Below are 5,690 nucleotides of genomic sequence, written 5' to 3' on the forward strand. Positions count from 1 at the left end.
ATGTACTAACAATATTGAATTATATACTCGTATTTCTTTCTATTTTACTTTACATTGATTGTGGTCGTGGCGCGATAGCCTACACGCGCGGACATTTTACCCGTTTAACGTTTTCAGAAAAATAAATGGCTGCTGAACAATGGACAAGCGGCATTTCTTAGGGAGTTTGTTGCAGATGGCATGAAAAGCTGTATTATAACAGCGTATATCTACTAAACTTACTCTATACACACACAGTATATATAGGTACCATATATACAGTCGCCATTATTATGATAAATTAAATATTAATACGACGCGATAAATGAAAGAAAAAAATCATAATAAAAAGCCAACACGTAAGCATGTAGACAGAAAAGAAAATAGATAAAAGCCATTTAATTTAAAAGTATATAATGCCCGACGAAAGCTAAGTAATTGTTTAGCGAATGGAATACAGGCATATTAGTTCCGGAACAATGCTTACCAGAAGCGTCAAGCGTAACCGAAGATAAACTCGAATAAAAGTATATCTTTGGGTAAAAAGGGTACCCCTTAATTTATAGGGTGTCCCATTATTTGTTAACTATAGACCACTTTTGCATTTAAGTGTCATATTCGACGACGATAAAGTAACCCAAGTGGCATATATCCGAAAATGTGTTCTCTCTACATACGTTTTTCTTCTTTTATCTTGTTCCAGCGACATTTTCATACATCCAATGAACAAGTTATAAAATTGAATAATTTTTTACGCGCATCAAACCAACCATACCTATCTAGTTGTAGTTAAATACATCTACTCGAGTATACATAAGTATATTTGCAACCTATTCGTCATACGAGTTGTTGAAATTCGTTATAGATATTCGAAAATCCCTTCAGTTGCTAAATACATAGGTATTAGGTACCCATATATTATTTTCCTACAAAATTGACATCATAAATAGTGCGAATATGCTATAAGCTGAGAGTTAATATAATTATGTACAATAGGTATGGTAGCTACCTATACCTTCCAATTGAACAACTTCCACGGCGAGTGTGTTTCAGTCGGGTCCACGTAGAGTGTGGACCATCCACGTTGTCTTGTCGTATACCTATAAAAAAAATAAACAAATTTAATTAGCTTCCGAATTTGAAAAATTCAACAAGCTTAATAGAGGTATAAAAATGCAGTTTTTCAATACTTTTTTCTTCATTGGATTAAGTACGCGTTATAAATAGAAAAACGTGCTAGTCTTATCGGCTGATTTATCTCGAATCGTTTTCTTTTTTTGTTTTACTTTTTCTTCTTATTTATATGTCCTGTAGCATGATGGTCATTAATAGTAAGAGAATTAAATAAAAAAAAAACACGCTTTAGTTTTTTTTTTTTTCGTTTGAAAATTTGGTTCTTAAGGTGAGGCTTGGTGAGTACACTTATTTGAAAATAGGTTCGATATTAAACGTGAATTAATTTATCGGGTTCTCGGTGTAGTTTATTTATTAGGGGAACACGTAGAAAATAAATTACAGGGCTGGTTTCATGTTTTGAAATGAAGTTATCATGATAAAGATGCAAATGCACGGCTACTAGAACAGAATTTACGTTAATTAAGTATTAGGTATCATCTACCTACAACTGTGGCGATATTTTTTTATTTTTTCAGTGTTGATTTTTCTGCTGTGTTTTTTTCTTCTTACCACAAGGTGGTCAAATGTTGACTATGAAAAGGTTTTGCTCGTGCTAAATGGATAAACCGTGAGGTTTGCTGGTTTGTTCGAGAGTAAACGCGCGATGATTTTATTTTATGCCCCGTGAATGGCTTCCTGATTACCATATTGGACATACACATATAGGCTACTGGTGGAGAAAAAATATAACAACGAAATTTCCCAAGTATAGTGGTTTTTTAACGAAGGGTTTCTTTATGGACAACTTGTTGTAACTGTGTCTTAAGTTCAGTAGCGTCCTTTATTTCAACATGGTGGCAAATGTCTGCTGCAGTGTGAGTGTAGCTGTGGGGTCCTCGATGTAGCGATCATCGATAACCACCTTGCTACCAAAATAAACCAGATTCTTTAACAAATGGAGTAACAAGAATTACTTTTATTCTATTATCAACGCATATTATTTAAATTTATTCTGACGAATCTTTCTTAGTTGGTTTTTGTGTTTAAAGAGTAAATTTTTTCACGCGCATTTTTCCATTAAATTAATCGGACGATTAGACGACGCTCGACTCGGAATTTGAATTAACTTGTTTTCGTTTTAAGATTGATATGGTACTATAGAGTTTTAATTATCCAAATTCCGCCGTTTCTGGAGAATAATTTTGTTTCGAAAATCTGGAAGCAGATGATGAAATAATTAACAAGGATTATTTTGATGACATTTGAGTATGGTTATCGTGTAGGAATCATTTGATGGGCTCGTAATTTTGATTAGAATAGACGATAAATTCATGATTTTTAATGACTTCGAGCATTCCAAAAAAATTTTGATGAGCACGTTGATGATTCCAAAATAACTCTTTTAATCGTCTATATCAAATATGTAGTTACCTCTTCATCACCCATTCGCCGATTTTGCTCATTTTTTTGCCAGTGTATGGAGACCTGTAGGGTGGCTCCCAAAAATTTTAACTTTCAACATTGAAGATTGACGGTGTTGGTACCTCACCTACTACCTACCTATTGAATTTTCCAAAATGTTACAAAAATTGTTCAAACAAACGAACAAATTGAATAGGTAGGTACCTATAGTCAACCAGTTGTTACCTACCCCGAAAAATCTCATTCGTGTTCCTCGAATTAAAATCGAATTTAGATAACCATAATAATGGTAGTGCCAACCAACTTAAAGAATTTTGATCCATGCGTAAAAGAATCAAAAAATGACCTTAAAATAGAAAATACATCACCATGCAGCGCAAACATGGCTGCTGAAATTGATTTCTCAATTATAGGAGATATTTTAAAACTTCAAATTGGGCTCATTTATCGAATAAAAATAAAATAAAATTTGATCAAATTGATAAAAAAAAGACTGAAATTTGGCTCACATCCTATTTTTGACCTCCAAGTCGATTGATAGTGGTTTCGAGCTGCTATGGAGCCTCCAGAGTATTTTTGGATTCTACTGTCTTTCTGACCAGTGGCGCCGATATACCTAAGGGGACAAGTATGGCAATTTGCTCCAGGCCCACGTTCCAAAAAAATTGTAAACTTCATTTTTAGAAGAACGAAAAAAAAAATGAAAACTTTATTTTTAAAAATTACACACGATCCTAATTTTTTAAGAGAAACTTGAAAATGGAAACTTCATGGAAAAGAAGTAACCTATCTTGGATATGAAGAATGATTTGTAGTTTTACTTTGAAGTTCTGAACTTCTGGCCTGTCCCAAAAGTAAATTTTCATCTGTTAGGTGTTATTAAAGATTATAGGAAATTTTCCAGAAAAGTTTTTGGGAATTTATAAGGAAAATTTTTGGTAACTTACAAATCATAAATTTCTATGGAAATTTGGTTTATAAAGGAAAGTTGGAAAAAAGTGTTCAATTTTGCATTTTGGTAATTACGGTAAAACACGGTAATAAACTTTTGGTAAAATACCGTAAAATACCGCCGTAATTTACCGACATAAATTACCTTACAGCCCTGACCTACCTATTAAACTTTGTTTTTGAAAAAAAGTCTGTAGTCTCTAAAAATTGTTTTTCGCGAAACAAAATTCGTTTTTAACTTTCTTAAACTTTCAAAAATGAAAACTTCAAACTTTTTTAAAACGAAATTATCATTTTTTAAGGGAGGGGAGGAGGACAACTTTTTCATTGGAGAGAACTTTTGGAAAAATTTTGTTTCGTAAGCTAAGTACCTATTCATTTTCGACCTCAATTTTTGAAAAAAGAACATCTAAGTATAAGTACTTGATTTATAGGAGGGGAGAGTGTGAAAATTGTTTAGTGAACGAGAGATGTGCAGTCTGAAAAGTAAAAAGTGAAAAGTATTTTTCTTTCACTGAAAAGTTGAAAAGAAAAGCTCCTACTTTTCATTTCACTTTTCAGTTTTTAGTAAAAAAAAAAGTGAGTGACCAATCAATTTACTCATCAGAGAACACTGACCTCATTGATGAAGTCAAATATCAAGTTTTACTCTGTCCACTCCTTTACCTTCGCCTCAACTGAAAAAACTAACGTCAGATTTATAATCGATGGGCTCAAAAACGTGTTTCACACAGCATTATGGTCACAATTTAGATGTTTACCCCTTCCAAACCCCCTAAAAATATGATTTAGTTTTTTATGTGTTTTAGATAGGCAACATAGATATACCTACATCAATTCGAAGCTCTTACAGAGAACTTTAAAATGAGACCACACAATTTACTTTTCATACTTTTCACAACTTTTCACACTTTTCAATGAACTTTCACTTTTCTTTTCACCAGAATTACTTTTCTGAAAAGTGCACATCTCTAAGTGAACCCTATCATTTTTTGCCACGGGCCCACATTGGCTTCGTTAGTGCCGGTTTCAATTCTAAATTTTCTTCAGTAAGTTATGCCTTTATAGTTTGGGGGAAAAAATGAAAAATTTCCCATTCACGAACGCATGAACGAAAAACTCTTGATAAATTTGGTTTGTACCTTATTTTGAACCGCCCATATTCAAAAAGCCGAAAGGTGCTCTATGAATATTTTAAGGGCATATTCCCAATACACCAAATTTTTTCATAGCATAACCAAAATGCCTTATTTTACGTTGGTTTCATGGGACAAGTTTTAATAGTCCTATTATAATTCACAGCCGCGGATGCAGGAAATGGGCTCAAATTTGAAATACCTTTTTGTAGGCATTACGAACAGTCATATGCATGCATTTGTCAATACATTGAATAGTTTTCAAAACCAAAAAAAAAAAAGATTTAATGAGGTTCCAAAAAGCCTCATTTTGTGATTTTTGAACACCTTGTCGGCACGTAGTGTGTATACTCGTAGTCTTTAAAGTTTTGGCATCGCTATGATAATTTTTTCCTCCACAATGAACTTAACGGTAGCTGAACCGCCTTGTCCTTCTATCCTTTCCCAAATCAAAAATTATTCCGACTACATAGTTGTAACTTCAGGTATCTCCTCTCTCTCCCTCCCTTCCAAACACGCATAAAATGACGTACCAAGTGGACTACCGAAAAAAAATCGAATGATAAGTAGGCTTTGCTAATCGAAATAATAAAACATTAATGATCACCTTAACTTCTCGCCTCGTTAACTTGGACAGATAAATAATATAAGCGCACTTTGGTTTCGCAGTTTTCATAGGTAGGTACCTATGTTATTGTTTAGGTAGTTCTATAGTCACTAAGAGCAGCTGTTAGTTATTTCGAACCAATGATAAAATAATATAGTGTTTGCGAATTGCGATCCAGAAACTATAAATCTTAAAATTATTCTGCAACCTGGTTACCGTGTTGGTTCAAAAAGGATACCTAAATTAAGGAGGGGAAACGAGGGTTCATAAAAAGTCGTCTCTTTTGTTAATGTACGTATTGCCTAGGTACTAGGATAAAAGCGATAGGCTGGCACCTATTTAGCAACCTCTCATGAAAAAAATTTAAACATAAGTACGTAGTCAAAGGTCGTACCTATTCATCTAAAAATGTTTCAGACCTATTTGAAGTCGCAAACCAGCGTAAAAAAAATCATGGTAGAGGTAACAAAATGATAAGT

The sequence above is a fragment of the Planococcus citri genome, chromosome 3, assembly GCF_950023065.1.
Source record: "Planococcus citri chromosome 3, ihPlaCitr1.1, whole genome shotgun sequence".
Lineage (NCBI taxonomy): Eukaryota > Metazoa > Arthropoda > Insecta > Hemiptera > Pseudococcidae > Planococcus > Planococcus citri.